General features: G+C 41.7%; 1 long non-coding RNA gene across 1 annotated transcript in view; it reads left to right on the forward strand.

Annotated features, from left to right (window-relative positions):
- Positions 1 to 17,538: 17,538 nt before the first annotated feature.
- The window catches only part of LOC123584878, a 46,606-nt gene continuing 41,863 nt past the window's right edge, over positions 17,539 to 22,281 (forward strand). Inside the window, exon 1 of the long non-coding RNA XR_006705719.1 lies at positions 17,539 to 17,694. This is a non-coding gene — a long non-coding RNA (uncharacterized LOC123584878). The remainder of the gene's footprint in view (positions 17,695 to 22,281) is intronic.

The raw sequence follows: 22,281 nt of genomic DNA on the forward strand, positions 1-22,281 counted from the left end.
TTATGTATTTATTTTTGAGAGAGAGAGAGAGAGTGCAAGCAGGGGAGAGGGGCAGAGAGAGAGGGAGACAGAGAATCTGAAGCAGGCTCCAGGCTCTGAGCTGTCAGCATAGAGCCTGATGCGGTGCTCAAACTCACGAACCATGAGATCATGGCCTGAGCCAAAGTCGAACGCTTAACCGACTGAGCCACCCAGGTACCCGCCACCCACCCCCAACATTCAACTCTTCAAGTTCCACTTGTCTATAAGGTAATCAACATCATTGACTGGGTGCCCCTTCCATGCAGGAGGTGGTGCCCCTCCCGGCTGCCAGTGTCTACTTTGCTCTAGTTGGAATCTGAAAACTTGGACCAAGGAAATGAAAGCGATGTGGGAAGAGTATTGGATGGTGGGGTCAAAGCCATTTTAAGTTCAGTGTGGGCAATTATTCCTTGAGCAACTACATATTACGGGCCTGCCCCAGTGCTCGTGTGGGGAGGTGGGGACGAAGAAGCTGAGTGGAGGCTTGCGGAGGGCCTCTGTGATGAGGCCGGACAAAGCTGGAACAGGGCCTCTGCACGGGAGACCCCACAGCCCTGGGGTTGCTCCTCGTCTGTTAATGTCTTGGGGCTGGTGGGCCCAGACAGGCAGGGCTAGCCGCCTACGTAGGGAAGTTGGTGGTGTTGCTATTATTTGGTTTTGAAGGAGGCCATGACTTTTGTGTAAAACAGAGGTGTAAAAGGCTGCGGTCCTTTTGTGTATGGCCATGGTGCTACATCACCCTGCAATTCTCTGAAGGCTCCTAAGGAACTCGCACCGGCACATGAACTCATGGCCTCTCTCCTGGCCTCCTCCCTCACTGCCCGCCCAGGCCGCCTTTGTTTTGACATCTTTTTAAACTCTCCTCTCCATGTTTCCTGTTTTCATGGATCTTCCCCTTCTGCTGTATTTTTCCTGTGTCTGTTTGGTCTCCCAGATGTTGCAGCCACTGGTTATTTTGGTAGCTATCTGGTCATCACAAGATCTACAAAAAAAAAAAAAAAAAAAAAAAGACAATGGAAAAATCCTATATTGGAAAAAAATTTCCATACATGAGTCCTGGGTTTCATGATGGGCCACCATGATGTTTCAGATGCATAGCCTGAGTGTTGTAATGACGGAGCCAACCAACTGAGATGCAGTAAATTCAGTCAAAATACCCACAGTTCTTTCAGATTGTGCCACTTCCTTGGAACCCATTGAAGCCGCAAGCACGAAGTTGGCGCTCGCTGAACGTTGGCTGAATTAAACTTGTTAAGCACCGGACCCTCCCTGGAGAGATATTTTTAGGTGTCACAGCTCACAGTCCTTTTTACCATTTCTCCACGAGCTGTCATGTAGAAGAAAATGAACGGGTACAGCAATCCGGTCAATGATGGTGGAGGCCATGCTTGTCTGTATACGCAAAATAAGAGAAATCCCACAGAAGACATATGTTGCTCCGATGGGGACTCTAATAGATCTCTGGCACCAGGACGGCCGACAGTGCCTGAGAATTTGGCCTGAGAAAGGCCTATAGGAAGAGTCTCATTAGTTAATTCAGTGCGGGCCAGATCCTGCAGGTAGGGAAACTGTTTTCCTCAGACACCATTCAGTCAGCGACGCTGCAGGTAGTTGTGGTGGCACAGCGGGGCCGTGGATTCCTCCCCGTGAGGAGGGGTGTTTTTCTCTCTGCCCTGACCACAGACCGTGTTCCTGTCCAGAAGACCGACTTCAGACGGGGTGACGGTACAACTTGCCCTTCACATCTCACTCTTGCATACCTGCCACGGGGCAGACCTGGCATGATGTGTGACTGCTGACAAAAAGGACGCACGTCTTTCAGTGGATTTTCCCAGCACTCCACAGATTAGGTAGCGGAGGCATTATCCTCTTGCTTGGTTGGGCTGAATCTCAGGGCTCCAAGGGGCCAAGAGGAAGAGCTGAAAGAGTAGGAGGTAGAAAGCAGGCCTTGGGAGCTCTCACCATGTGTCTTCCTGTTTGTGGCCACCTTACCCCACATTCAATCCATGGAAAAGTCTTAGGGACTCTACCTCCTAAACTGTTTCTCAAATTCATTGTCCTCCCCCCCCCCCCCCCATTCCACAATCATAGGTGACTCTTAGCTAAGCTGGTAGTTACACATTTGAAAGCTGTTCCAACGTTTCTATTGTGGATGGGTGTGGATCTTCAAGTCGCTAGAGACTGGGAAGGGGAGCCTGTCAAGAGATCCTGCACACTTCCTGTCGCATTTGTGACCTAAGTTCCTGGTATTTCCGTCATTACACGGAGATCTGTATTTTCTTTTTTTTTTTTTTTAATTTTTTTTTAACATTTATTTATTTTTGAGACAGAGAGAGACAGAGCATGAATGGGGGAGGGTCAGAGAGAGAGAGGGAGACACAGAATCCGAAACAGGCTCCAGGTTCTGAGCAGTCAGCACAGAGCCCGACGTGGGGCTCGAACCCACGGACAGTGAGATCGTGACCTGAGCCGAAGTCGGACGCTCAACCGACTGAGCCACCCAGGCGCCCCTGTATTTTCTAGAAGTAAGAAGTTGGATTGGTGGAGTGAATGTTGTGAATAAAGGGAATAGCCAGATGCATTACCTGTGTTAAGGGCATAAGACTTAATTCACCCCCGTGGTGGTTGTCTCGTGTTTAGTGAAAACATCCTTGCACATCCTCTCCATATACACAGGAGCCTTAAATTCATTTGCAGAATAATCAACTTCAGTGACTTATCCCGATATGTTGAATTGTCTTGTGAGGTGCTCACGGTGAGGTTTTGGGGTGGGTATTTGTTTTGGTTGCTTGATTTGCTGCAGCTTCATTACAGGTGTCGCTGTAGGAACGTTCTTCAACTCTTTTCCTATGTTCCTGTGATGCTTTGTATATCAGGGACATTTTGGCAATAAGGAGGACTGGTTTTCCAATCATGACTCGAAGACCCTTGCTGGAGAACCTTAAGAGCAGGATTGAGAGCTCCTGGGCTCCAAGGGGGAAGCAGAAAGAAAATTCCTCACATTTCAGGATGTTAATAATAGCAGTGGCATTTACTGAGGTCAAGACCCTGTTCGAAGTTCTTCAGATGAATTGCAAATCACACCTTTAATCTTTAGAACCACCCCATGAGGTAGACTCTATAATTTTCATTTTATGGATGAGGAAACTGAGGCACAGAGAGGCTGATTAACTCGCCCAAGGTCACACGGGTGGTTCCACATTTTGTCAAATTTGGGAACACCTCTATTCAGGTTTTCTCATATATGATTTTTAAATATGTTATGAAGTGACCTTAAGAGTATTCGTGGGAGCCATTCCGACACTCGGTTCGCAGTGAGCACACCAGGGATTGCAAACCACACAAATATATTCCCACAGAACCCAGACTCCATGTGTCGCCAACTCGGCTTTCACTTGGTTGAGTCCCCAAAATGCCTGCAGCCACTCCTCTACCACCTGGGGGAAGGTAGGAATGGAGTCAGAGTAGAAAGAGGGAGATGTCTTAACTGACTCTCACTTCCTAAAACAGCTTACTTTTGCAAATTTTATAAAACCGTGTGATCGTATCAACTCATTGCAGTGGTCTCTCTCGAGGTCTTTGAAATGGTCGGCGTGAGGGAGGGGCCCCGAAACTTGCACTCATTAGCCTTACAATAAATTAACCCCTGATCACGAGATAGGTACGGGATTTATGTCCTCACACACGTGCACACACAAATGGTAGCCGGGCGCAGGTCTCGTGCCTGTCTTCCGCCGCCAATCCAATCGAGTATTACTGTGACAGGGAGAATACCTCACTTGGAGATAATATGAAAGGGCTACATTTGAAATGCTTTGTGGAGCTGAGGCTTGGGTTAAGTGATTTCCCCACCCTACCTTTTCCTACAACAGCCCTGTTAGACGGGGATCATTAGCCCCACTTTGTGCACGTGGGGGCTGAGGCTCAGAAGAAGTGCACAGGGGAAAGAACCAGCTCTGACAGTCACTTCTACTGCAGGAACTAATGATGGCCTCTTTAAAAAGCACGAATAAGGATCATGTTTCATGGCCTCAAGAGGATGGAATAGCAAAGAGCTTACTGCTCCTTAGGGGAAGTTAAGCACATAATGATAGGTTGTTGCATTGGTTGGGATTAGTTTTGGCTGTGAGTGGCAGACAACCCCTAAATAGCAGTGGTTGAAATCACATGGATATTTATTTCTCACTCATGAGAAGGTCAGGTAGCTGGTCCACCATCGTTAGCGGCTAAGTTCCTTTTGTGGTATTACTCTGCCATCCTCAACAGGGGACTTCTAAGTCATGACCCAAAGTGGCTGCTGTAGTTTCAATCATGAGTTCTACATTCTAGCCGGCAGAAGGAGTAAAGGACAGAAGCAAGACAGCCTTTTTTACAAGGACCCTTACTTACTGAGAACTTTGTGTATATACACATGCATGCAACTTCTACCCCTATCTACAATCCCATTGGCCAGGACTTTGTCATATGGCCACGCCAAGATGCAAAGGAGACTGGGAAGTGTAAGTTTATTCTGGGCAAGCATGGATGAAGATAAGCGCCGTGGGATAAGGGTAGAAATGATATCGGGGCACAGCTCGCACAATTGTCTTGTGCTGTATTTCATCATATTATGCTTTTGATGGTCTCAAGAAGATTTCATTCTCTTTGAAGGCAGGAGTTCTGTTCTATATTTATCACAGAATCATAGATATTTCCGAGTGAGAGAGGTCCATATGGATCATCCAGTTCAGTGATTTTCAAACTGCTTTTTGTCAGTATATTTCCTTTTTTTAAAAGAAATTCTTTATGGGGCTCTGATATGTGCTTTAAAAGCAATATATTGTTAAAATAAATGTCTTAATTTCTGAGTTGTAGCGTTTTCTTAGTTTAGAATCATTCAAAACTCAAGTTAAAGAATTGAAAGTTTCTGATGTGTTAATATTTGATACATGATACATATGAGGGTGTATTTTCCGCTGGCATATAAATAGTTTTTAAATCCACTTTTAATGATGAAATTCAATACAATATTTTCAGAACACCTTCAAACTTGAGCTTGAAAATGACCAGTCAAACCCAAACTTCTTGCACAGCAAGGATTGTGAGGCTTAAAGTGGCGAAGTGATTGGGTAACATCCCAGAGCTAGGTGGTGGCAGAAGTAGGCTAAAATCAAGTTTGTGAGTCAAGGAGTTTGGGCTAGTTTCCAACATGGTGCCAGGTGCCAAGTACTTCTTATTAAATCTGTCTATATTGCCTAGGAGACTGTTGGGTACAGAGAGGCCACCTGATACATATTTGTTGTAAGAGAAAGACCTTTTCTTAATGATGAGATATGTCCAAACAAAGAGTGTAGAGACCCTTAGGGTCACGGGGTCATTATTTAAGATGGAGGGAATGACAATAATCTAACAGCTGTTTGGTTCTTTCTCCCTTTACAGGGTGCTTTTATATACCTCATCTCATTTAATTCTTTCAAAGAGTGTTTCAACAATTAGGGCGCATATTATTCCTATTTTATAGATGAGAAAACTGAGGCTGTTGAGTGACTTTGCCCAAGAACACCGGGCAGGTGAGTGATGGAACTAGGAGTTACACTTCCAGAGCCACATTTTCTGAGTCCAAATCCAAATCTCTCTTCCTAGTTCTTACTGTGCTTGTTGAGTTTTTCATGCACTTCTTGCCTTTTCCTGCGTTGCACCTCTTTGGAGGATACCATTCCCACTGTAGTCTATGGAGTTATGTTCCAGTCTATTTACATGACCTATGATGTGAATGGCATCCTTACAACAGGGAGGGGGTAAACCTTGCCCCCATCCCCACCATTTAAGTCCTGCCTTACTCACTCTCCCTGGCTTGGTACAGGTGGGGCTTAGAGTCCTCACTAGCCAGTGCGTGTATTGCAGTGACAAGTGCAGTTGTGGGCTGAGCTCAGATCTGAAGCCAAAAGAGCTGGGTTTGAGTCCTGCTTTCATCATTAGCTATGTGGCCTTGGGTAAGTCCCTTTTCTCTCTGAGCTGTCTGCTCAGTAAAATATGGTAAAACATTTATGGTTATGTTAATCATTATATGTATCCAGCTCTGTATCTCTAGATAGCATTGTTCACATGCTGTATGTACCCCACCCTGCCAGCTTCTGGGGGGCATAGGTGCTGGGAGTAGTGAGTAGGGAGGGATGCACGTTGGTGGGGTTGGCTGATTTGCCCTCCATGTTAATAGACTCAGGGAATAATCCCGAAATACCATGCTGTTTCTCCCAGTATCTCATGATCACTATGGTTATTGATTTTGGTGCTGTTCTTGGTGAAGGCTGGACCTAGCTGATTGGCTCCTGGCATGTAGAATACATTCTTCTTAAAAAAATTTTTTTTAATGTTTATTTATTTTGGAGACAGAGAGGCAGAGCGTGAGTGGGGAAGGGGCAGAGAAAGAGGGAGACACAGAATCTGAAACAGGCTCCAGGCTCTGAGCTGTCAGCACAGAACCCTACGTGAGGCTCGAACCCATGAACGGCGAGATCATGACCTGAGCTAAAATCGGATGCTCAACCAACTGAGCCACCCAGGCGCCCCTAGAATACATTCTTTTAATCCTTATTCATTCAACAGATACTTATTGAGGGTCTCCTGTGTGCCATATGTATTCAAGGGGCTGGGGATGATACAGCTCTACACAAAATTGATCAAGTCCTTGCCCTCAAACAACTTATAATCCTGTGGGGGAAAGGAAAGAGACCAGAGGCAAAGAAACACAAAAGTATGTAATACAATATAAGGTAGTGACAATTTCTCTGAAGACAATGAAGAAGGGTAAAAGGTTAGTTAGTGAGGGGTGAGACTGTGTGTATATGTTTGATGTGTGTGTGTGTGTGTGTGTGTGTGTGTGTGTGTGTGTGCCTGTGTGAGTATGTGTGGGACAAGGGGACAACCTCCCTGAGAAGGAGATCTGAATTAGAAGAGTGAACTATGTGGTTATCAGAAGGAAGAGTTAAGTTCCTATGTTCTTGGGAAATGTTTGGTTGATGTTAAATAAATAATTATTCATGGATCTTGGGCCAAGTCTGTTCAAACTCCACTTTCCCTTCCCATGGACCCCCAAGTCCAAATGGCTCCAAAAGGGCCTTTCCAGCATGAACCTCACTCTCTCCTTCATCTGAGTGTCTCACTGCCTCCTACGCATCAAGTCATTCTCGTCACTCTGCTTTGGCCTGGCCTGTGAGGGTCTCTTTGCCATGACTGCTCCATGAAGTCTTCTCTCATGACTTCTTGGGTCTCTCCTTTCTGGGCATTTGTATTCTACTTAAAGCCTACACCTCTTCGTTTGCACATACTTTGTTTCATTCATGTTTTTTGTCTTTGCCTCTTCAACTGCAGCTCAGTAGTTTGGAAGTGAGCTGTCTTAAACTTCTTCTGGATCCCCTGTGGGATCTCTTGGTGGAGACTGGACCTTCTGCCATGTGAAGTCCATGGCAGGTGCTCAATAACCTTTGGATATCGATTAATTGAAAAATTATTTTCTCCCTGGATAGAAGGGATTGGAGGTAAGCCGGGTGTGATAAGTTGCAAACGATGGCACAAATTCCTCCCATCAGGATGTGATGCCCATTTCCTCAGCCCCTGAATCTAAGCTTGTCTGGTGAGGTATTTCGATGAATAGAATGTGGTGGAAATAAAGTTGTACAAGTTCTGGGTCTAGAAGCCTTGTAGCTTTTGATCTTGGGCTGGAAATGCTTCCAGCACTGAACATGCCAAGGCTAGCCTGGCAGAGGGCAAGAGGCCACATGAAGAGGGGTCTTGGCCATCCCAGCTGTGGCCCCAGATATGAGAGTAAGCCTAGCCAAGAACAGCTGAGCCTGGTTCAGCCCAGAAAGATCACCCAGCTGAGCTGGGCCCAAATTGTCCATCCACACAATTAGGAACTAAATGACATGGTGGTTGTTTTAAGCCACGGAGTTTGGGGTGGTTTGCTCTGTAGCACTGAATAACCAATATATTCTGAGACCACTCTGGTAGCAAGGCAGAGTGGTTCTAGAAACAATGCCTTGCAGTCATATAATACATTCATTATGTACTTAAAGCCTTTTTCTTGTTCATCACTTCATTGAATTCTTAGAGAACCTTTTTGAGGAGATAGGCATTTGTCACTGTACCTACTTTACAGATTAGGAAAGCAAGACCTAAGAGAGGTTGCCTCAGACATGCTATCTGGAAGAGCATGGAGGGCTAGTGCTCAGCCTGCTGTCATTCAGAAGTCCCAGGACGCATGGTGGCCTTCCCTGTTGAGGGTGGGTTAACCCTGGGGGCAACAGCCTGAGGTAGACAAAGAAAGCTGAGACCTGAGGGCCGCACTCTGAGGCTGTCTGTTCTAATGAGCCTGGCTACCCCAGGCTCCTCTGACCTCCAAGTAGGCAGGTTGTATAATGAGAAACTCATAATGAGGCTTAGCAAGTCCTTGTTTTTTCCAGAGTTGCTATGAGCCTCTGCTTTGCTGCTGGATTAGGCTGCTTGTGAGGGTTTCTAATTCGGGGTCTTAATTTTTGTAAAGCGTGAATTACAAGAAGTCAGAAGAATGATGCAAAGAGCATTTAATAATGCACATTCACAAAAGAAGTGGTGTAACTACATTAATTAGGCAAGTCTTGCGTAAAGATGCAATGTAATTATATATTTGAGACAGTTAATTAGGGAGCTACTTGGAAATTTCAGTGAATATTAAGGTAATTATACATAAATACTATAACCATTAAGACTGCACCCATAATGAAAGCAATAACTAATTACATAAATAACAGCATACTTATGTTTTTACATTACCAACACCTAACAATGCTTCCTCTTCCCCGCCTCCCTTCACCATGCAAATGACAAATCTTCCATTTTTAATTCAGATATTCTTGCAAATGGTTGGAAACAATGACCTTTCTTTTTCTTTCCTCTATTTTGACAAATCTGGGCCCGCTGTGGGAGCTTTCAGGGACTGGACGGAAGTGTGGGATGTGAGGGTTGGTCAGTACTGACTGACTCCACCTGAGTGGTTGTGGGCAGGAATAAACCATGGTCAAACGGTGCAGTGGCTGGAAAGGGGCAAGTCAGGACCATGGACAGAGTCAAGGTGTGCGCTTGGAAGACCTGGCCAGCCCTGTCCATCATCAGTCGCACCACCTCAGAGAAGTCACTTTGTGTCTCTGAGCCTCAATTTCATCATTTTATACCAAATGGGGATGATAGTAATCCCTGCCTCCCAGGGCTATAATGGAGACCAAACATAAAACTGTTAAATGCTATCTTGTATAACTGGTAGAAGTTTGCCTTTAAGGCTCCCGATCATTGATCTCTGTGCCTTTTGTTTCTCCAGCGTATCCCCTTCATCTTCAGGGCTGTCAGATACCCATCAAGCTGCCTATACTACCCTCCCAATTAAGAACTGCTTTTGTGAAAAGATCTGGAACTCATTCACACTCAAGTGTGACTGACTGATGACTTAAAGTGCTGAGAGGGACTGGGAGTGTATTTGTATTTTTAACAGGAAGCAAAATCTCCCTGAAAACCACTGACCTACTGTTTTGTAGAATTCCCAGTCAACAGTAGTTAATGAAATGTTTGGGTAGGAGCATTTCTGGAGAGTCCTGATATCTCACCATCTGGGCATTTGCTATACCACATGGGAAGGGCCACATAGAGTGGTAGGTAAGATCAGACTGAGAAGTCTGAGATATCTGGGTTAACATCTTGGCTCTACCACTAGAAAACTACTTAGCTCCTCTGATAATAATACAAATACTAGCATTTATTGGCCAGTTATTGTTTTTAAGGTAATGTTTTACATGTATTAATTAACTTAATTTTCATAGCCATCCCACTAGGTATATCCCATTATTGATCTCACCTTGTAGGTGAGAAAAGCGAGGCACGGAGATGTTAAGTAACTTGTCCAAGGTGACATAGATATTAAGTGGAGGAACCTGGACTTGAATCTCAACACTTGGTTCTATAGCCTGAGTTCTTTTCTCTATGATATACATTTTCTCTTCAGATGCAAGATGATGCCAACTGTATCTACTGCATGGAGCTGTTGTTAAGGGTTACATGAAATAGCACAAGGTAGTGTGATTAGGTCAGTGCAAGTACACTGTAAATATTGTATCCTATTAAAGTTTGCCTCTTAGCCTAAATGTCAGCAAATACATATTTCTCTGTTTTTTTGTTTTTTTAATTAATTTTTTTATGTTTATTTATTTTTTTTTTGAGAGAGAGAGACAGAACATGAGTGGGGGGAGGGACAGAGAGAGAGGGAGACACAGAATCCAAAGCAGGCTCCAGGCTCCGAGCTGTCAACACAGAGCCCAGCACGGGGCTTGAAACCACAAACCATGAGATCATGACCTGAACTGAAGTTGGACGCTTAACCCACTGAGCCACCCAGGTGCCCCTATTTCTCTGTTTGGCCCTTCTCTTGGCAAGTCATAGTTTCTCCAATGCTCCTCATTTCCCACTGTCTTTCGTTATTTGCCACTCAGTCAATTTCTCATCAGGTGGTCTTTTCTGCTGTGTGGGGTGTGGATGTGAGGGATGAGTCTGATTTCACCTGACCCACTGGAAGAATGTTGCCTGTTCAAAGAGTCCAAAAGGGAAGCCACACACTTGATCTGACGTTGCTTCCACTACCAAAAGTCTGACTGGTTCCATCCCTACCTGTTGGGTTCTGCTGATTACTTGGAAATCACACGTCACTTTTTACTGGAGAAGTGTTATACTCTCACTTATTGACCAGATTTAGGTATGAATTGCTTTTAACTTTTTAAGAAAATCAAATCTTCCTTTTTGGGAGTGATAAGCACTCCCAAAGTATTTAGTACATAGAGACTTGTTCTTTAAAGGAACATGAATCATATGTCTGGAATGGGTGAGGCTCTTTAGTGAAGCTCTTGGTACCTCAGAGTGAAGGCTTTCTTACCGTGGCATATGTTGGGGATCAGCCTATCTCCATGCTCCCACCCATGCACCCTAATATAAAGCCAGTCAATTGCAAGCCTTCCCATATATTCACAGCTTATAGTCAGTCTTTTCATCCAGGGGAGAGGCATATTGGGAAGAACTTACACAATATCAAGAAAAGTTTTATTATCTACTTATATTAATCAACCTTTTATTTACAAGCATAAATGAATCCTTTATTCATAATAGACACTAGATTATCTCTAGACATTCAGGACAAAAAATGCAAAGCACAAACCAGTAAAGCCAACTGATAGAGTTAACCCCAGAGAAAACAGAAATACTCTAGAAACAGAAGGGGACTTAAATTATTTTTAAAAAAATTTTTAATGTTTATTTTTGACAGAGAGAGAGAGAGAGAGAGAGATAGAGAGAGAGAGAGCATGAGCGGGGGAGGGGCAGAGAGACAGGGAGACACAGAATCAGAAGCAGGCTGCAGGCTCTGAGCTGTCAGCACAGAGCCTGACGCAGGGCTCGAACTCACAGACTGTGAGATCATGACATGAGCTGAAGTCGGATGCTCAACTGACTGAGCCACCCAGGTGCCCCCTTAAATTATTTTTAGTTACTATCCTTAGAAGGATCCAAGATACTGTTGCATTTATAAAATAACTACTGCTGTAAAAAATAGAAACCAAAAACCAAGAAATAATTTTTTGGAATTAAAAATTGTGAATACTGAAATAAGCATTTCAATAAAAGTTCTAGAAGATAATACTGAAAAATCTCTCTGCTTGTGGTGCAAAAGACAAGAACATGAGAGATACAAATGAAAAGTTTAGAGATAAGAAAGATCAAACAGAGATATAGTCCCATACAATAAAAGTTCCAGAGAGAGACAACAGATAAATGAAGAAAGGGAAATAATCAAATATCCCAAAGTGCAGGAAAGGTGACCTTTTTTATTACTTTAAAAGAGCCTGTTAGCTGTCAACAAATGAATAAAAAAATACCCATACCTAGGTATTTGCTCATCAAATTTCAGAACATAAGAATAAAGAGAAGATCCTAAAAGTTTCTGAAGGGAAGGTTATCAATTAAAGAAAGAGAATCAGATTTCTATTTGATTCTCATTGGCCTCACTGGTTGCTAGAAGAGAATGGAACAACACCCTTCAATCTCTAAGGGAAAATGGTTTTGAACCTAGATTTATATACCCAGACAAACTATCATTCAAATGTGAGGTCTAAGGACATTTTTAAGAGATGGAAGGACTCAGAAATTTTAATCTCACTTACGGCTTTTCCATACAAAGCACAACAAAAACATAAAATCTGAGCATGTAGACCAACAACATAAGAAAATAATTGAAGAAGGAGGAAAACACAGGCTCCAATATTCAGAGTATTAAGAAGAAATCCCAGTTTAACAGCTATACAGCAGACCAAAAACCAATCAGATCAAATTAGACAGGATGTTAGATAACTCCAAGAAGAAGATTTTTAAGAAAAAATGGATTCCATTCAGTAAATACCATGATCATGGGCTCTCGGTATCTTATGGATATCATTTTTAAAATGTGTACTTCCTTTCATTATAAAAAATTTTTTTAGGAATTTCAGGAAAAACAACACTGACATGTTATTATCACCCAAAGGCCATAGTTTACATTAGGGTTTTTTTCTTGGTGTTCAGTCTATGGGTTTTGACAAATGTTTAATGACATGTATCCACCATTATAACATACAGAAGAGTTTCACTGTCCAGCTGTTCATCCCTCCTTCCCTGAAAACCACTGATCTTTTTACCGTCTCCACAGTTTTTCCTTTTCCAGAATATCACATAGCTGAAATCAGACGTTATGTAGCCTTTTCAGATTGACTTTTTTCACTTAGTAATACACTTTGAAATTTCCTCCATGTCCTTGCATGGCTTAATAGCTTATTTCTTTTTAGCGTTGAATAATAGTCCATTGTATGGATGTACCACAGTTTATTTATCCATTCATCCACTGAAGGACATCTTGGCAGCTTCCAAGTTTTGGCAGTTGTGAATAAAGCTGTCGTAAACATATATGTGTAGGTTTTTGTGTTGGCATAGTTTTCAGCTCCTTTTTTTTTTAGGTTTATTTATTTATTTTTGAGAGAGAGAGGGGGGGAGAGAGAGAGAGAGAGAGAGAGAGAGAGAGAAAGCAGAGAGACGTGCAAGAGAGAATCCCAAGCAATTTCCACACTGTTAGTGCAGAGCCTAAAGTGGGGCTCAAACTCATGAACTGTGAGATCATGACCTGAGCCCAAATCAAGAGTCAGCTACTTAACCAACTGACCCAACTGAGCCACCCAGGTACCCCTCTTTTTTTTTTAAAGTAGGCTCCATACCCAACATGGGGCTTGAACTCACGACCCTGAGATCAGAAGTGGTATGCTGTACCAGTTGAACCAACCAGGCACCCCAGTTTTCAACTCTTTTGAGTAAGCACCAAGGAATATGATTGCTGGAGCATATGGTACGAGTATGTTTAATTATGTGAGAAACTGTCAAATTGTCTTCCAAAGTGGCTGTACCATTTGCTTTCCTATCAGCAGTGAAGGCATTCCTGTTGCCCCATATCTTTTCCAAAATTTGGTGTTGTCAGTGTTTTGGATTTTAGCCATTCTAATAGGTATATAATGCTATCTCTTTTGCTATTTTAATTTACAATTGCAATTCCTGGATGACATGAGGTGATCTTTCCTATGCTTGTTTGCCATCTGTATATCTTCCTTAGTGAAATGCCTGCTAAGATCTTTGGCCCATTTTTAAATTGGATTGTTTGTTTTCTTACTGTTGAGTTTTAAGAGTTCTTTGTGTATTTTTTGATAACAGTCTGTCTTCAGATATATCTTTTGGAAGTGTTTTCCCCCAGCTTGTTGCTTGTCTTCTTATTGTTTTGATAGATTTGGTTTTATTGTTTTTTTCCTGCTTTGGTCATTTGGTCTTGCCTGTTACTATACCAAGTAATTTTTATTGAATTATAGATGTAAAATAAAAACTGTATTCTGAGGCTCTGAGTGATGTTTTCTTCTGGAGATGGCAAGCATTGCACCTGAATCCAGACAAGGATTAAATTTACTTGAAGCTGGGCTTCAGTCTTGGTAAAGACTTGATTTGCCTTTACTTCTAGGGAATTGTCCTTTTAGGGAATGACTGGGATATTTTCGAGGCCCACTCTACAGTGATGGATCCTAAGCTCCAGTTTTCATTCTTCTGGTTATGTGAGATTTTCTAGAATTCTGCTTAGCTCTCAGACAAATGCCTTGAGGCTAAAAACTACATGGATAGCTGACTTTCTTCTGTACTTCTCTTTGATATCTTGGCTCTCCACAGTCTTCCTATCTTGGCAGCTTTCCAGTGCCTTTAATTTTTTTTTTCTTTTAATAAATGTTTTATTGTGGAATAATTTTAGGTTTACAATAAAGTTGCAAAAATAGTATAGAAAGTTTCCATGTATCTTTTACCCAGCTGCCTCTAGTGTAACATTTTACATGAACACGGTATACTTGCCCAAACTAGGGAACAAACATTGGTACATTACTGTTAACGAAACTTCAGACTTTATTCTAATTTTGCCAATTTTTCTATTAATGTCTTTAAAAAAAATTACTGGATCTAATCTAGAATATTACATTTCATTTAGCAAGTACATTTTTAAAATCCAAATTTTTAGTTATTCCTGGCGGGTGGGGGGTGGGTGCTGATCTGTTATAAGCCTATATGCCATAAGCAGATGCAGAACTCCTATTTGTTGGTTTTTGTTTTTTTTTATTTTTTATTTTTTATTTTAATTTTTTAAATGTTTATTTATTTATTTAGTGGGGGCAGAGAGAGAAGGAGAGGGAGAGAATACCAAGCAGGCTCGATGCTGTCAGTGCACAGCCTGATTGGGGAGCTCAATCCCATGAACTATGAAATCATGACGTAAGCTAAAATCAAGAGTTGGAGGCTTAACCAACTGAGCCACTCAGGTGCTCAGGTTTTTCATTTTTTAAATAATTAATCTGTAGATAAGGCACAGAAGACTTAATATTGGATATTCAGCATTATAAAAGATAACCGACTGAGCAATGAAAAAATACAATCCATAAAACTCTGGGAAGAGTTATGATGGGGGGGGTAGTATTAGAGAGTTAAATGTTCTCAGTTTTGATAGAGTCAGTTGATACTATCAAGGTAATAAATCATGATACAGAAGTGTAAGAATTATGATGAAAATGATTAGAAAAACAAAATAGAAAGACTTGGTTATCTCTGAGTGATGGAACAGAAGGTTGTGAAGGTACAAGATTTTCCTTCTCTTTTATTCAAGCAGATTTGCTTAAATATTTTTTAATCATATGAAGTAGAATTTACATGTACTGACAGAGTATAATGCCGGTTATACAGTTTCCAAGGGGAAAAAACAATGGACAATACAGTATGAATGAATGATACTTTTTACGTGAAAACCCTTTGTGCCTACATATACATATAGTATGATTTTACACACATATATGTGGTCTTGTGCTTCTGTAATTCTCATGAGAAGAACATGTCCAGGTTAGCCTGCTGGTCACCAGAGAAGGAGGAGAGGCACACGGGGCAGAACTGACCTACCAACTTCTTATAGGAAATTTGGTCTGAATCTAAATTACCCAGTCCTCTATTACCAGTAGTGGAAGTCAAGAGTGACAAATACGCTCATTATAAATGTCTCATAACTAACAATAAATACAAAGAAAGAAATAATATCTTCAAGTGCTGAATGAAAAGATGCATTAACCCAGATTCTGTAACCGAAAAAAAAAAAAACCCTAATATTTAAGATTCAAGATGATACACAGACCATTTCACACATACAGAAACCAAGAGAACTGGTTCCCCAAGACCTTTCCAGATAAATTAATAAAGGGTGTCCTTCAAAAGAAGAAAAGTGATCCCAGAGAGCAAAAGTTGGATGCAAAAAACAGGGGTGAAAAATGAAATTAATATCTATTGGTGATAAGATTAATTACTGTAGAAACTGGTTTTCTCCATTTAACTACAAGTGCCATCAGAGAAATTAATGTTATTTTTCTCAGGAGGTAAACAGTTCTTGCTTTATTTTGGAGGAGATTTGGGACACGGAACAACTTGAGAAGTAGGAGGCAGTATAGTTATGTGTGTGTGTTCAATTGTAAGGGTAATTAGGATAATAGATCAAAGTTTAGCTTCCAAAAATCAGCAGGATGTTCTGTGAGAAATAATAAATTCCCATATTGTTTGAGGCAATTGGAATTGGTATTTCTGCAGCTTGCAGCAGAAAACAGTATGGAGATTCCTCCAAAAGTTAAAAATAGAACTACCCTATGCCCCAGCAATTGCACTACTAGGTATTTATCCAAGGAATACAGGGATGCTGTTTCGAAGGGACACATGCACCCCAATGTTTATAGCAGCACTATCAATAATAGCCAAGTATGGAAAGAGCCCAAATGTCCATCAACAGACGAATGGATAAAGAAGTGGTATATATATACAATGGAGTGTGACTCGGCAATCAAAAGGAATGAAATCTGGCCATTTGCAACTATGTGGATGGAACTAGAGGGTATTATGCTAAGCAAAATTAGTCCGAGAAAGACGAAAATCATATGACTTCACTCATATGAGGACTTTAAGAGACAAAACAGATGAACATAAGGGAAGGGGAGCAAAAATAATATAAAAACAGGAAGGGAGACAAAACATAAGAGACTCTTAAGTATAGAGAACAAACAGGGTTGCTGGAAGGATTGGAGGAGAGGGGATGGGCTAAATGGGTAAGGAGCATTAAGGAATCTACTCCTGAAATCATTGTTCCACTGTATGCTAACTAACTTGGATGTAAATTTAAACAAACAAACAAACAAACAAACAATAAATAAATAAATAAAACCAACCCCCCCCCAAAAAAAAAAAACCCCACAAACAAACAAAAAGGAAGTATTCCTAACTGATGTGGCAAGAACCAGCTATAGCCCTTCCGAGCTGTGCCATAGTTGTGAGTAGGATGGAAAAGCTGAAGCTTGCTTCTCCCTCTTCTCCATGTAAAGAGAAATCCCATCAGGCAGGCTTGTGAAAGGATGAAGCGAGATAATGTCTTTAAAGCAGTTAGCATAGTGTCTGGCACACAGTAAGTGTTTAATAAGTGCTCGTTGAATTGAATGAGTGAGTGAATGGGTGGGCGACTGAATTTGTTGAAGAGCTGCAAGAAAGCCTAGACTTAACACCACCCCACACTGGTGTCCATTTCTGGGATTCTCTTTTTCAAATGAGCATTGAAGATTTCTTTGTCTTTCTTTGGCAACCATCCTGTTCCGCCTGTTCCTTTCCTCTAACACATTCTCCATTGGTTTAGAAAAGGCTAAGTTTTAACGTTATTATTATTTATACATTTTTATTCACCAGAGGCAAGTCTTGTGGTTGTTTTCTTCCCTTATTTTCCTCCTAGTCCCCTGCTTATACCCTGTGTGTTTGACCTGTAGGAGGGTCACCTATGACCCCCGGGATGATCCAGGGCAGCAAAGTGTGGTAACATGGAGTTAGGCTATATGGTACTTGCATTGTCAAGATGCTTCTAGAACAAGGCTGCTTTTCCCACCCAAGGCTCGCTCTCCAGGCTCTTGGACACTTTGCTGGATTGCAATCATTGCATCAGGTAGAACAGACAGCCTGAAGTCAAATCCAAAGTTTCATCAGATCCTGTGGAGGATCACAGATTGGCAAGTAGGTCCTGAAGATAGGAGGCGGGGGGGGGGGGGGGTTCCAGGTGATTCACAGCCATTTCTTGTTTGAACCCAAATTTGTAAAACTGAAAACCTTCCAAACATGAAAGCACAGACCACATGGGAAACAAAACAGTATTGTACTTCAGTATTTCAACAATAAAATTGGAAGACAGGCCCCCAGTCCTTTACAGTAAAGTTGTTTAGAGTTGGCTGTGCGACTGGACCTGGCGGGGATGGTCAAGCTCGACAGGGCCATAAGCCTCTGATAAAACGTGGTATTATTCACATTTCTGTTCCTAGAGACAGAGACTCTCATCATGGGAAATATAAACATTTATGTTGATTGCTGGACTGTTTTCATATTGAAGGCTGTGACTCTATACCCCGCCCTTCCCCAAATCCTCACCCAACTGCTGCCTGACCTCTGAGTGGTCTTAGTGCTCTCATAGATTCCAGGGATTTGAGAACTGGGCAACTTGTGAGATGTGGAGTTAGACCCCCAGAAAAATTATGGGAAGGCATGTTCCTTCATTCTGCCTGGCTAAAACCTTGATTCCGAAGTCTGTTCCCTTGCAGTGAGCTTGGGGATGGCATTATGACTCAGAAAGTTTTTCTCTTTTGCTTGGTTTCTGTCTCTCTCTCTTTCTCCCTCTCTCCCTCCCTCTCTCTCTCTCCTTGTCCCCCTCCCCACCCCCTCTCTCCCTTCCCCTGATTAAAGCCCCACATCTCTAAGATCACATGTGGATAGAAAGCAAATCAGAGACCAGTCTTAGAGCTTTGCAATCAGAACTGACCTTGTTGTTTCTTTTCATCATATGCATGTGCAGCTAGATGGTATTGTGATATTTTGATCCAGGTACAAATAGAACATTCTCTTTTATCAGCAAAAGAGCAGGTAAGGGTCCTCGTAAATAGGACAGATGCTTCTGGGGCAGATGTGGCTGTGTGTGTGTGTGTGTGTGTGTGTGTGTGTGTGAGAGAGAGAGAGAGAGAGAGAGAGAGAGAGAGCGCATTGCCTCTGAGAGTTAGAAATCAGATTTCCTAAAAGTAGACACCTGGAAAACCCTGTACCATATTGGCTATTGCTTCTTAAGAATGACATAATGGAGCTGGAGAAGGTCCAGGAAAGGACAGCTGAATTAATTAAAGAGTTAGAATGGGTTTTAAAAACACCTTTATTTTCAGATTGTAAAAGTAATACGTATTCATTATAGAAAATCTGGAAGATATTCAAGGCAAAAAGAAAATAGAATTACGTATTACCCTACCACCCAGGAGTAACAGTGTTTAACATTTTGTTGTACTTCCTTTCTGTCTTTTTTCTATGAACAAACATACATATAATAACATTGGTACATGTTATTCTATGTTATTATTGGCACATGTTTTATACATATATAAAATTTTGTATCCTATTTGATACATATTTTGTATCTTATTTGGTATGTTTCTTTGAAATTAAATAGTTTCTGAAACATTCTCATGGCTGTATAATATAGCCAGTGGTGGGTCTACAAAATTGTCTTTGGCTACTCCTATATTATTTAGATTTGGTTTATTTTTAGATTATATTAATACATTAATTACATATTTACTTTTATAATGAGCACTGCAGTGAAAGGTTTTCCGCTCAAACTTTCATGGGCATCTCTGATTATTTCCTTAGAATCAGTTCTTAGAAGTAGAATTACGGGGCCAAGAGTTTTGAACATTTTTAAGGTTTTTGTCAGACTGTAGTAGAGACATGAGATGAATTCAGGTGTTGAGAGCTTGTCAGCATGAAAAGTTAAATGCCAGCTGGAGGCATGGATAAAGTCCTTAGTACAAAAGGTTTCATTTGGTCAAGTAGAGTTTTGCTGACAAATCCTGAAATATTGCAAATATGAAACGATTTTTGGAATTCAGTGAGGGTAGCTTCGGAGCCAATGGAAAGAAGGCATGATTTCCCTGGCAGAGTAGAATCTGTGTAATTCTTTGTGTTGGAAAATGGAAACCGGAAGAGAGTACAAACTCCGTAAGAAGATACAGACTCCAATTTATATGACGGGGGTGGTAATGCTAGGGTTTTCGGGTGGGTTTGTGATTTTGAGGTAGTACCATCCAGAGCCGAGAATTGAATGGCACAGCCCTGAGACAACGGCCGCGAATGTATGTTTTGACTACACGGCACAATGCTGGGCTAAGGGGTCACAGGAACTCTGTAGCCTTGAAACCTAGAAACTGTGACAAAGGGCTCTTCTAAACTGCCAGAAATGGCTTCTAGAATGCTGAGGATGGAAGCAGGGATTGGTCTTTGGGAAAGACTAGTATTTCTCTTTTTGCGGGGGAAAGGGTCACTTCTGTGAGTGCTCTCAAGTCATGTAGATGTGATTCAAGTATCTACCCTACATTCCTAAAGAGAAGCGATTGTAATATAGATATATTAGCATGTTAAGCATTCTATTTACTGAATGAAATCCCAGGCTGGGGCCAATGGGAGGGCATTCAAGGGATTTTTTTTTTTTTTTTTTTTTTTTTTTTTTTTAGCGTGAGGATATTGGTGGTTTTCTCCTGTGGACTGGGAGATAGAGTTTTTGGGGAAAAAGGTGTAGAGGAAAGAAGCATGTCAAGAATCAGCTCCGCATTTGTTGAGATTATTTCAGCATCAATTTCCTTTCTCTCTCCCCACCTCCTCCTCCCTCCCTCCCTCCATCACTCTGTCCTTCTTTCCTCCTTCTCTTCCCTCCCTCCCTCCTTCTCCCTCCCTCGCTCCCTCCCTGCCTCCCCCTTTCTCCCTTTCTTTATTTTCTCTCCCTTTCCTCCCTTCCTTCCTTGTTTCCTTCCTTGTTTCCTTCCTTCCTTCCTTCCTTCCTTCCTTCCTTCCTTTCTTCCTTCCTTCCTTCCTTTTCCTTCCTTCCTTTCTTTCTTTTTACTGCAGGTGCAGGAAGAATTTTCAGTGTAATGAACAATGGGTGGAAGGCGACGCATCACAGAACATGTGTAGAAATGGTACAAATGAATTTAGGTTTTCTTTAACATTCTCTTCTGTATTCCGAGATAAGAAAACTATTTTATTATTATTATTATTATTATTTTAATGTTTATTTATTTTGAGAGAGAGAGAGGGCGAGTACAGGAGGAGGGGAGGGCAGAGTGTGAGCAAGCGAGCAAGCGAGAGATAGAGAGAGAGAGAGAGAGAGAGAGAATCCCAAGCAGGCTCCGCACTGTCAGCTCAGAGCCCAACGCGAGACTTGATCTCACAAACCATGAGATCATGACCTGAGCCAAAACCAAGAGTCGGATGCTCAACCAACTGAGCCACCCAAGCACCTCAAGGAAACTATTTTAAAAGTGGAATAATATAAAAGCTACAGAGTAGGCAATCAGTACAAATTTTTAATTGAAATATGCAAATGAAGACGAATTACATATGTTCACTTTGGAGCTCCTGCGCTCTCTGAATGTTCTATACTGCCGGAGGGAGCGCTGGTGGGAGGACAGCTCTGGGGAGGGAGAGGACAAAATGTTGTGGGAAGCAAGGGGAGGGAAGGCCTTTTCTCTAAAGAAATTAGATGACATAATCACAGAAACCAAAGGAAAGTCATCATCTTATAACCACAGGCTCTTTAAAGGTACTCAGATGTGAGGAGGCTTCTGCAATGCCTGGCTGAGACCCAGAGGTGACTGTTGATCTGAGTTTGGTCCAGTTGGGTGTGACTATCGGGTCTCCCTGTGATTAATATTAATATTAGTCTCTATTGCTTGACAACTCACTACCTTTAGTGCTCATCCTCGCCTCCATTCTTTGGTGTCACTGTCAGTGACAGAAAACCCACCTGGGTTATTAAAGAGACTAAGATAGCAGCAGCAACAATAAGCTAACCCTGGGCTGGCCCCAGTCCTCAAATGGGCATAGGCAGATGCCGCTCTGGATCTCTGGACTTCCGTCTAAGATCAAGACCTATGGTACTGACAAGGTGTGCAAAGCATGGACTATTAGGTCCTTGTGCTATTCATTTTAAAATCAGTCAATACATTTATATTTACTATATATTTACATATATATTTACTATATTTACAAGACCTATGGTACTAACAAGGTGTGCAAAGTAGGTACTCGTGCTTATTTTAAAATCAGTCAATACATTTATTTTTTATTTATTTATTTTTCAATATATGAAATTTATTGTCAAATTGGTTTCCATACAACACCCAGTGCTCATCCCAAAAGGTGCCCTCCTCAATACCTGTCACCCACCCTCCCCTCCCTCCCACCCCCCATCAACCCTCAGTTTGTCCTCAGTTTTTAAGAGTCTCTTATGCTTTGGCTCTCTCCCACTCTAACCTCCTTTTTTTTTTTTTTTTTTTCCTTCCAATACATTTATATTTACTATGCGCCCTTCAGAGTCGGACCCCAGAGCGACTGTCCCAGGGGAAATAGGAGCAATGTGAAGGGCGATCAAAAGGGACAAACTTCCAGTCATAAACTAAATAATTCCTGGGCATGTAACATACAGCATGGCGACTCTAATCTTGTATATGTAAAAATTGCTTAGACAGTAGATCTTAAAAGTTCTCATCGCAAGAAAAAAAACTGTAACTATTT

The sequence above is a fragment of the Leopardus geoffroyi genome, chromosome C3 (genome assembly GCF_018350155.1).
Source record: "Leopardus geoffroyi isolate Oge1 chromosome C3, O.geoffroyi_Oge1_pat1.0, whole genome shotgun sequence".
Lineage (NCBI taxonomy): Eukaryota > Metazoa > Chordata > Mammalia > Carnivora > Felidae > Leopardus > Leopardus geoffroyi.